The sequence below is a fragment of the Lissotriton vulgaris genome, chromosome 5 (genome assembly GCF_964263255.1).
Source record: "Lissotriton vulgaris chromosome 5, aLisVul1.2, whole genome shotgun sequence".
NCBI lineage: Eukaryota > Metazoa > Chordata > Amphibia > Caudata > Salamandridae > Lissotriton > Lissotriton vulgaris.
The window spans coordinates 1,241,912,279-1,241,922,910 of record NC_141693.1 but is presented as its reverse complement, the minus strand read 5'-3'; positions in this window follow the sequence as shown (position 1 = coordinate 1,241,922,910).

The window sequence follows — 10,632 nt, the reverse complement described above, 5'->3', positions numbered from 1 at the left end:
TTAGCTACAGTTTGAAATGAACAGTACAGAAATAATTCTGATGCTGGTGGATGCTAGTGACAAGATCAGAAGGCCAGCTTAACAGCACTCCTTTCTTCATGATGTGATTGGTTGCTACTGTTCAGCAGCTACACAGGTCCTGGATAGAATGATCTTTTTATGGTCTCCCCCCTAGAAAGAACTCCGGCACAAAGATATACAAAGAACTTATTTTGAGTGAGTGAAGGTCCTGAGTGTTTTACGGTTGTACCCTGCTTCACTTTTGGGATCAGGCAATGCAGCTCGCTGTTGATACTCAAAAGGTAGTTGGAATGATCATACAATCAAGTCTTGAAATATTCAAATATTATTACTATTTTAAAATGACACTATATACAGAAAAACTAACACGCATATACATGAACAAACTTGCACCTATGAGGCAACGTACTTACAGTAATTTTACAATATATAATGCAATGTTTGCCCTTTTTCAAACTCAATCTGTAAATGTCTATCACACATTGTGCTTCGATGACACATTTTTGTGTGAGAAATTCTGTGCATCTTCAAGCTTTAATTGGCAATGTTATCAGAATATGATGGCAAATGTTTCACATATTAAAAATAAACATACATGTAGATCAATAAATAGATAAATTGACAACCCTGCTTTTCTTTCAGAGAATTTTTCCTGTTTTAAATAATTTTATTGCTGAATATTCGGGAAATGATACCCGAACCTCCTTATCAGAAATGATATATTCACGACTTTGAAGGTATGCATGTGACTCCTGGGCTAACATTTGAACAAAATATCCAATTTGATGGCTGTCAGTAGCATGTAGGGGCAGATGAACTGGAGATTGGTGCATTTGTATGGCAAGCATGGCTGCGTTGTTCACAAAGGCACTTACTTTATGTAAAATAAATATGCTTCTCCACGCATCCATTTGTGGAGGTGCGTTATCTGATGCGGCATGAAGTGCGCTCATTGCAGAGGACAGCGGATGAACACTGCTACACCAGCGGGTCATAGATCACACATTGTTTCATTGATTCCTTCAATTCCTAACGTACATGCACCTCCCACCCATCTCTGGTCCAGAGAAATGGGAAATTAGCAGGAAATTGCAAGAAGAACAAGAGACAACACAAATTTGGCATGAGGATAAACAGCATAAAAGGCAGCACAGCTTAAGTTAACACTGCAGAGAATCTTCAGAACGTTGCCGCAGTGCACAGATAGGTTTAAACAACATTGAGCATATTTTTTGCACTAATGCTTAATTTGAGCCTTTCTGGTGCCAGGCACCGGAATGTAATTGTCAACACCAGCACTTGTGACAGTCTGCGCTGTTTACCTAAATTAGAGATTAACACAAGAACAGTAGTTCATTATTTCAATTAACATTATAAATGGCTAATATGTGCTGCCCAAGCCATTGTTGTAGCTGTGGCGTCTGGAATACTCTGATATGTCATACTTGCAGGGTGCGTTGATTAGTAGTTGTGGTGATTCCGTCACTAGAGGCACATATAGGGGTGATGAGTAGTGCAAGCTGCAGTGGCGTTTTGATGAGGGCTGTGACTCTTATTATTTTTTTTTTATTAAGCACTGGCACTAACCCTTATTAAAAGCTGAGCTTAAACTGCACTCTCTCGCTGTTTACAATTGCTTCTATCATCAGCTTTTTGTTGGTGGTCATAGCTGAAAGAAGAAGTAATGAAAAGCGGGAGTAATGCTGTTTGTTTTTTGAAAAATGACAGATTTGACAGAATTCACAAATAACACACCGTCAGTTGTATACATTGAAGACTTCTAAAACATTTTTTGTTTCTAGCCCAACCTGCTATTAGCAACGTTTTTCTCCACTGTGCTGAAATATCCAGCGATAGCGGCAAAATGCGTGAATATCGCTTGAAATCCAGCGATATTCACGCATTATCCCCAATGGGGACTTAACCTGGAAATCCACCTCCCATTGGATAAACAGGTAAGTCATGTTTTTAGCAAGCGTTAGATTATAGCGATAATTGGGATTTTTTTATCGTTTTGCCTGCCTTGCTAATAGGCGATAGCTGTGTTAGCGACTGCTTTCAGTCGCTAACAGGTTGGGTATGCCCACTTTGCATGTCATTTGCGATAAATACCGCTGACATGCAAAGCGGGTCCCAAATCAGTTGCTATCGCCTAAATGCTGTCGCTAACTGCTGTTAGGAACAGCTTGCTGATAGGGCAATAAAAATAGCGCCGCTTTAGCGGCAAAACGTGCCGCTAAAGCGGTGATATGGCCCTTGCTAATATGCCCCTAGATTCTCTAAAATCTCTCTTAAAGGCATAGAAGCCAATATCTGGCTAAGCTAAAGGCTCGGTACTTTCAGAACCAATTGACAACCTCCACCAAAAAACTTTACCATTACGTTCTGAATCAAGTACCTGGAGAAACTGTTGATACCCACAACTTTAAAAGAGTTATAATTAAAGCAACAGTTTCTCATCTTACTTGATTCTGAATTTGGCAAATAAAAGCAATGTTCCAAGTTTCATGCTCCATACGTAGTTTACAACCTGGATGGACTTCCCAACTATGACTGTGGAGTCATATCTAAAACAAAATGCATTGAGGAAATGTTTCTTATTTATTGATGTTGTAAACCCAATAAAGCTTTTAAAACCATGCACTATCCTTGCTGCCCCATCGGGTCTTGAATGTAGCCCAAGTACCCCTAAACTTATATAATTCTATGAGGGGATTTGCCAGCCACCATTTTAGGTTTTGGTGACCTGGTGGCTGGCAGGAGGGTAGCTTGTAATAGTTTTCTTGGCTGTTTAGTTAGCTGTTTTCTTGGATGTTTAATTAGCTGTGTTTAGCAAGTTAGGCATAATTATGCAGGATTATAAGGTCTTGAAGGTGGTGCGCCTTCTGGGCGAGGCAAGCCGCCTTTGATGTATTGATCCCTTAAGCTGCAGAGCTTTCGCGCCTTCCAGGGCGTGCTTCTCTGGGTGTGGGGGTCGCTGTGTCTGCCTGCACGTCGCCTAGGCGGGCGAGAAGAAAATCAGTGAGTCTTAGGGGCCGCTCCAAAGCCCGAAGAGCGACCCTTTCTCCCCAGACAGGCTGGAGACTTGTGCTCATTTCGAGGTTCCAGCGAGAGTGTACAAGGGCGGTTTTGGGGTTTGGGAAATGGAGGGGGTATACCCGGTTGGGTTAGGCAGGGTGAGGGCCAGATTGATTTAGAAGGGGAACTTGGTTTTGTGAATGGAGAGGGGAGGAAGGTAGAGGGAGTTTGGGCAAGGCCAGGGCTCAAATGGATGTTGGGGGGAAGAGGAAGGGATCCTGGGGAATTGAGAGACGGCCAGGCGGTAGCAATGCCTGGGAAGGGCTAGATATTTTCACCTCATGGAATGAGGAGGTGAGGGCCATTAGTAGAGTGGGTCAAGTGGATGCTTATATTGCACAGGGAGGGTCAGTTGGTTTGGAGGGCAAAGGTTTACATTTGAAAAGAGTGGGCAAAGGGGGCGAAGGCGGGGGCAGCATAAGGCTTGGTGGGGGGGAGGCTCAGGGGACAGGTCTTAACCAGGACTGGACAGGGTTAGACATGGCTGGGCTGGAATGGAGTGAGGGGAGGAGAGGGAGTTGAGTGACAGGGAAGTAGGTGATTTGTTTAAGGTAGGGCGTCAGTGGGCAGAGAAGACTTTGGGCTTAAAAAGGAAAAGGAGAAGGAAGACAGGGGATGAGTATCAGAAGCTCGGCACATCAGATCTATCATTATATTACAGGGCGATGACTCACGTCCGTGTGCGGACTTGGCAGAGCTGGGTGCGGCTTACTGGTGCCAAGGAGCAGGGAGGGTGGAGCCTCGCGCGCTGTACCCATTACCATCGGGGGATCCCAGCGCGGCCAGCACATGTAGGCTCCGAGTGGTCTCGATGACCCCAACACCTGAGGGACCAAAGCGGTCTGCTAGAGGGAAAGCCAGCAGGAGAACATAGTTAAAGGACTCAGCGGTGTACCGGAGGGTGCGGTCGGCACCCCCGGAGGCGCAGAGTTATGGGCCCATGAGGGGTCGAGCAAAGGTGCAGAGTTAGATTTCGATGAGGAGAGCCTCGAGGAAGGCGTGCTTAGAGATGATTTAGATGGGGTGGGGGTAAAATGGGGGCGTGGGGGTAAAATGCCTCTTAGAGTATTTTTCAGGTTTCCAGAGGAGAGTCAGAGCCTAGGGCAAGGCCAACCAAGTTGGGATCAACCACCGGCAAGGCGGACTACAGCAACACGGGCACCCTCCTTAGAGCAAGGTAGAACATATGGAAAGAGGGAGGGGCTGGTAATGGTCTCCGTGGGGACGGGAGGAGAGGAGATTTCGGGGGGGGGGGAAAGGGTAGGTTGTCCAAGGGTAAGTATGTTTTAGACATAGTGGTGGATCCGGAGGAGGAAGGTAAGAAGGATCCGGCCAAGCCAGTGATTAGCAAAGGCACAGAGAAATCAATAAGGGAAGAAACCAGTGGCGATCATATAGATAAGCTTGAAAGTAAAGAGTTGTAGATTCAGAGATTCCCTTATATGAGAGTGACTCTGCCATTGGGGGCACATTTGATGCTGGCAACTAAAGAGCGCATATGGAAAGGTGAATACGTTGAAATGCTGGAATTATTGCACAGGGAAGTGGGCGCATAAGAATAGTCTAAAGAAGAGCAATGCAAGCTGACGAATGGGCCAATGGTTCCTCTGACCATAGCGAACTGGACAGCAGCGTTCTTGATTTACGTTAGTGTTTACTGGGAGAAATTACCAGAATGCTACGTAGCACTATTCAAGTATGTGGAGGTCATTCGCACAGCGCAGACCACGGGGGGTGTTATGAATGGGCATAATTCGATGAGGAATTCAGGGCCTGTATGGCCTGGGATACTGAGGCAAAAATGGGGGGAACTTGACACGGATTATAACAGCACATGATTGGGGCTTCCAGGGGCATGAGGGACCTGCTTGGATTTCAATAAAGGAAGGTGCATGCGCACATTTTACAGATTTTGCCCTGAGTGCTCAAAAGTCAGAGGGGAACATCCCTTGGTCAACTGTTTTGGGAGTAGGAGGGGTTTTCAGCAAGGGGGACAGCAGTAGCAGCGGGGGCAGAACAGGGGGATGGCAGTAGCAGCATTTTACGGGGTCAATGGGAGCGAACTGTTTTCCGGGACAAAAGGCTCATACGCCAGTTAAGGCAGATGATTTGGAGGCAGCCTTACAGAGTTATGACGGGCAGAAGGCTGCCGAAGAACTAAGGGAAAGGTTCAAAGTGGGGTTTTTGTTTGGGGTATGCAGAGCCTAGACACAGGCTTTGGTCAGAAAATTTGAAGTCAGCAAAGAACATACACAGGTTGGGCTAGAGAAATTAGACAAAGAGGTGAGGAAAGAGAGAATGGCAGGACCTTTCCCAGTTTGGCCTCTGGAGAACTTGATTGTGTCACCAATTGGGGTGGTGCACAAGAAAGAATCCTGACAATTCAGGCTTATTCACCATTTTTCTTTGCCAAGAAAAGGGTGCTCGGTGAATGATTTTCTTGATGAAAAGGAAGCTACTGATTTACTGGTATTGACGGCGGGCGCAAAAGCGGAAATGGCACAATGCGACTTAAAATCAGCTTTCCGGTTGCTTCCAGTCCATCCAATGATTGGGATCTTCTGTGAATCCATTTCAATGGTAAATGGTACGTGAACAAGGCATTACCGATGGGCTGTTCTATGTCATGTGCATTGTTTGAGTGTTTTAGCACCTTTCTGCAGTGGTTGTTTTAAAAAAGGATGGGACACCTGTTAGTGACCCATTACCTGGAAGTTTTTTTCTTTGTTGGAACCTCTTGCTCCACAAAGTGCCAGGAGGCCCTGCAAAACTTCAAGGAGCTGACCGAGGATTTGTGAGTGCCATTGGCACAAGAAAAGACAATGGGCCCCAGCACGGCACTGTCTTTTCTTGGAATTGAGACTGACTCAAGAAAAATGCAAACCTGGTTGCCAGGTGATAAAAGGATTAAAATGCTGGAATTGCTTAATGGAAGGACCGGGCTCATGTTAGTGACCCATTACTTTGATGATTTTTCTTTGTTGGAACTTCTTGCTCCACAGAGTGCCAGGAGGCCCTGGAAAACTTCAAAGAGCTGACGGAGGAGTTGGGAGTGCCATTGGCACCAGAAAAGAAGATGGGCCCCAGCATGGCACTGTTTTTTCTTGGAATTGGATTTACCCCAGAAAAATGCAAGCCCAGTTGCCAGATGATAAAAGAGATACAATGCTGGAATTGCTTAACACCATGCTGGCACAGGACAAAGTAATGGTCAAAGAGATACAGGCCTGCTAGGGCATGTCATTTTTTCAACTAGGGTAGTGAGAGTAGGGAGAACCTTTTGCAGGAGGCTAGTGAAGGCATTAGCGGGGAACAGATTGCCTCATCATCATGGGCCTTTCTCTGCAGGCGTAAAAGAAGACTTGAGAATGTGACAAGTTTTTCTGCAAACTTTCAATGGCATTACACTGGCATGGGAGGGGGATTTCATTTGGGTTGTGCAGATATTTTCAGATGCTGCAGGCAGCAGAGGTTTTGTCCTCTACTGGCAGGGGAAGTGGTGTGCCAAGCAGTGGCCCACAAAATGGAAGGAAGGGGATATGCCCATTACATTTCTGGAGTTCTTCTCCTTAGTTTTGGCAGTGACACTATGGGGTAGTCAGCTTGCGCATAGGACGGTGACTTTCAGGGTTGATAATAGGCCGTCAGTAAATAAATCGTAAATCATACGTTCTTCTTTAGCGCCTTTCACCGTAAGGTCTCAAGGCGCTTGCTTTGGGAACCCGTCCTGGGCTTTCCCAGCAAGATTACCCCTACTGGGCATCCCCAAGGTGAAGACCAGGCATCCCATCGTGCTGGGGCCGTAGTGGAGATGTGCAAGCTATTGCCCAGAGTTGCAGAGTGTGAACCCACGATTCGAGTAGGCACAGAGTTGAGAATTATCGAGACCGTGGAAGTTTTGAGCTCAAGGCCCTGCCGCGTCGGGGATTGAACCCTGGTCCCGGGTCTGACTTCTGCATCAGGGACTGCCTCCTCTAACCGGTGAGCCACACTTCTCCACTAGCAAGGGACGAACAAGTGTTACAGTTGCTAAGAGTTTTATTCTAGGTTATTTGCGTCATGATATAGCGCTTGGAGCACTGAACGTCCCAGGTGTGAACAATGACATAGCAAATGCTTTGTCGCGTTTTCTGGGGGGGAGATTCTGTGGGTTAGCCAAGGACGCCAACAAGATCCCGATGCCCATGCCGCAGCAGTTGTGGTACGTAGGCGACACAAGATACTACAACTGGTGGTAGGATCACTGGCTGAGTCCACTAGGATAGCCTATAATCTAGCATGAAATGAAATGAAAAGACAATTTTTAAAGCGCGATTGCTGCCCTGGGGCGTCAAAGCGCTACGAGAGAGTGGCGCCAACTGCTGAACCAGTCGTCGTGGAGAACTAGTCACATATATTAAAGAGAAAAGTTTTTAGTTGCTTACGAAAGGAAAGCAAATTGGGGTTGGCCCTAATCTGGAACGGAAGCTGATTCCACAATTTGGCGGCATTGTAAGAAAATAGCCTACCACCTGCTCTGGTTCTCTTAAATCGGGGAACTGTGGCCAGAAAAGCCTGGCTTGAGCGGAATTGTTTGCTAGGGTGGTAAGGTGTAATCAGTCTACCGCTGATTGCTAGACCTGTCTGCCAAGAAGCCTGGTGGGAGATGCACATTGCTTTAAAGTAAATTCTTTCCCGCACCGGGAAGCATGAAAGGAGTTTTGCTGTCAGGTGCCCACGGCACTTGAATGAGTTACAGCGAAGGAACAATGTGAATCAGTTTATCCTGGATATGATTGGAAAAGGCTTACCCAGGGTGTCAATTGCAAGGAAATGAGCGGGCATTGCATTCATGGGTAAATTGCTCTGGGGTTACATGCCTTCAGCGGGTGAATTGGGCTCAAGGTTGCTAGAAGGTGAGCCAGGGAGCGTGGCCTGCTGAATAGGGTCAGGAAACCCTTGTCATGGCAGTTGCTGAGCAGCATAATACAGATTTTGCCTAGGATTTGCACGTAAGCCTTCGAGTTCTGCCTGTTTTCCACATTGATGGTGGATTTTTTGGGTGCATTTAGAGTGTCTGAGTTGTTAGGGGACAGAAGGGGTGGGGGGATTGGGTGGGTAGATGTGGTCATGCACGATGCGGGTATACAGATATGGTTAAAAAAGTCCAAAAGGGATCAGAAGGGCAAGGGAAAATGGGTGTTGTTGCAGGCTCCATTGCCTAAGTTTACTTGCCCTTATAGATGGGGGCTTCACTGGCGAGCAGCATCCAAGGATATTGGGGAGCCAGCTTTTGTGCATGCAAATGGAAAAAGAGTTACAGCTTTCCAACTGCTACCGATGCTGAGGAAGGCACTGAAGGAATTGGGCATACACGGTGCAGGTGTTGGGGACACACTCTTTCTGGATTGGGGCAGCATCTGAGGCAAACAATGGGGGTGGGGACAGGGTGATATCATGCGCTTTAGGAGGTGATTCTCAGATTGTTGTAAGCAATACTTGTGCAGCAGGGATAAGGAATTTTGCATGGTTGTTACAATGCATAAGTTCACGCAATGTTTCTCGTTTAAGGTTCGGTGGCTGGCCCCCCTTTAGTTGGAAATGTCAGTCTGAGTTGTGGGACACTCCTTTATGAAGTGGGCGTACGTACAAGTACGAGAAAGTTATTTTGGACAGAATTTTGGTTTTAATAATAAACTGTTTCAAGTCTTATGGAAAGGAAAACGGAGCATGTTTTGAAAGGAGCAGATTTAGAGTCTTGACGGTCTGCTAGTTGGGGGTCGGTGTCTGGTATTTTGGTCGTACATTTGGGTGGATTCGATTTGTGTAAAGTGAAAGGCATAGTCCTGAGGACACACATGAAGAAGGGCTTAGCACTTATTAAACAACAGTGGTCGGTATGTTTTGTGCTATGGACTGCGTTGTGCGCCGCTGGGTCTGGCGGGGGACAGTTAATCCAGGAGCACTGGACAGAGCCAGGAAGAAGCTTAATACAGAGATGTATTGTTTTTGCAGGGAATTGAATTTTGGTAGAATTGCGTACAGTGACATTCGTTTTGATGCAGTGGAATTTTTGGGATGAGACAGGGTTAACTTGTCAAGGCTGGGGATGAACCTTTATTTGCTGGAAATTAGGAAGGCGTTAGCCAGAATGTTAAATGTTCAGAGCCACCCCAGAAAGTAAGAGGTCTATAGGACAGGGGGAGCAGAAAAAAGGGGGCTAGGCAGTAGTGGCCATCATCCTCCTTTTTCCTGGGTGGCGGGGTTTTGATAAGCCGGTCAGGGTTGGGGCAGGTTTTTCGTTAAGTATTGGAAGTTTGTGAGAAGGGGCAGGAAAAAGGTAGACAGGTAGTCTAAGTTTCAGGATAGACGTTTGTTAGTTACAGTTGCAGGAAGGCAGGTAGGGAACGGGGTGTCATTGGGGGAAAATGTTTTAACTGCAATAACGTGTAATGTTGTTGTTATGTTACTGCCAGGGTGGGAGAACTTTTGAGGGGATCGTAGGGGCGTGGGGGATCAGGGGTCAGCTATTTGATGTATAGCAAGGCTTTAGTTTTGTAAGGCAGTTGCCAGATGGTTATTTTGTAATATGCACCTGTATCAATAAAGCGGCCTTTTTCACACACAAAATGGTTCTTGGTTTGACTAGCTCTCCTCCCTCCCAAGGGGGCCGTGGGGGGCAGCCGAACGTAGTGAGATCTGCCTCCCGGGCAGTTTGGGAAGGGTCTGGGCTGGCCAGATAGGCCATTTTGTGGTTTTCAGCTTTTTCGGGGCGTAGCCCAATTATAGCCCACTTATAGCCCAAGTAGCCCAAGTACCCCTATGCTTATATCATCCTATGAGGGGATTTGCCAGCCACCATTTTAGGTTTTGGTGATCTGGTGGCTGGCAGCAGGGTAGCTAGTAATAGTTTTCTTGGCCCCACCCTCCCATCCCACTTTTTAAGAATTTTAGCTGGGTGGAGTCTTTGGGGTTTATTCTTTGGTTTAGGCCAGGTTTGGGAGACAGGTACATAAGGGACCTTATGAAGGTTGTCGCTTGGAACAGGTGCTTGCGGTGTTTTGAAAAGTTGGCCAGAGTTGGCACAGGTTTTGCGTTAAGTATTGGAAGTTTGTGAGCAGGGGCAGGAAAAGGGTAGGCAGGTAGTCTAAGTGTCAGGATAGATGTTCTGTTTCAATAAAGCGGGCTTTTTCACATACAAAATGGGTCTCGGTTTGGCTTGCCCCCTCCCTCCCAAACGGCTGAAGGGACATGTGAATTAAAAGACGATTCCCGGTAGCTCGACGAGCCCGTGGTTCTGACGGAGGCAAACACATTTTACAAAGAAAATGGCTTGTGATGATTCTCTAAGGCACCGACACATTTCGAATAGGTTTATATACAAAATTAAAGGAGTTTTTAAAATAAAAAATTACCTATGTGTTTCCAACCAGACAAAAGGACCGGAGTAGGCCCAGCCGAAGTAGAAGCCGCCCATGGTGTATGGGGCCTTGTGCAGCACCAGATCGTGAAGACGTTTAGCCAGACGTTTTTCGTTTAAAAAAATAATCTTCA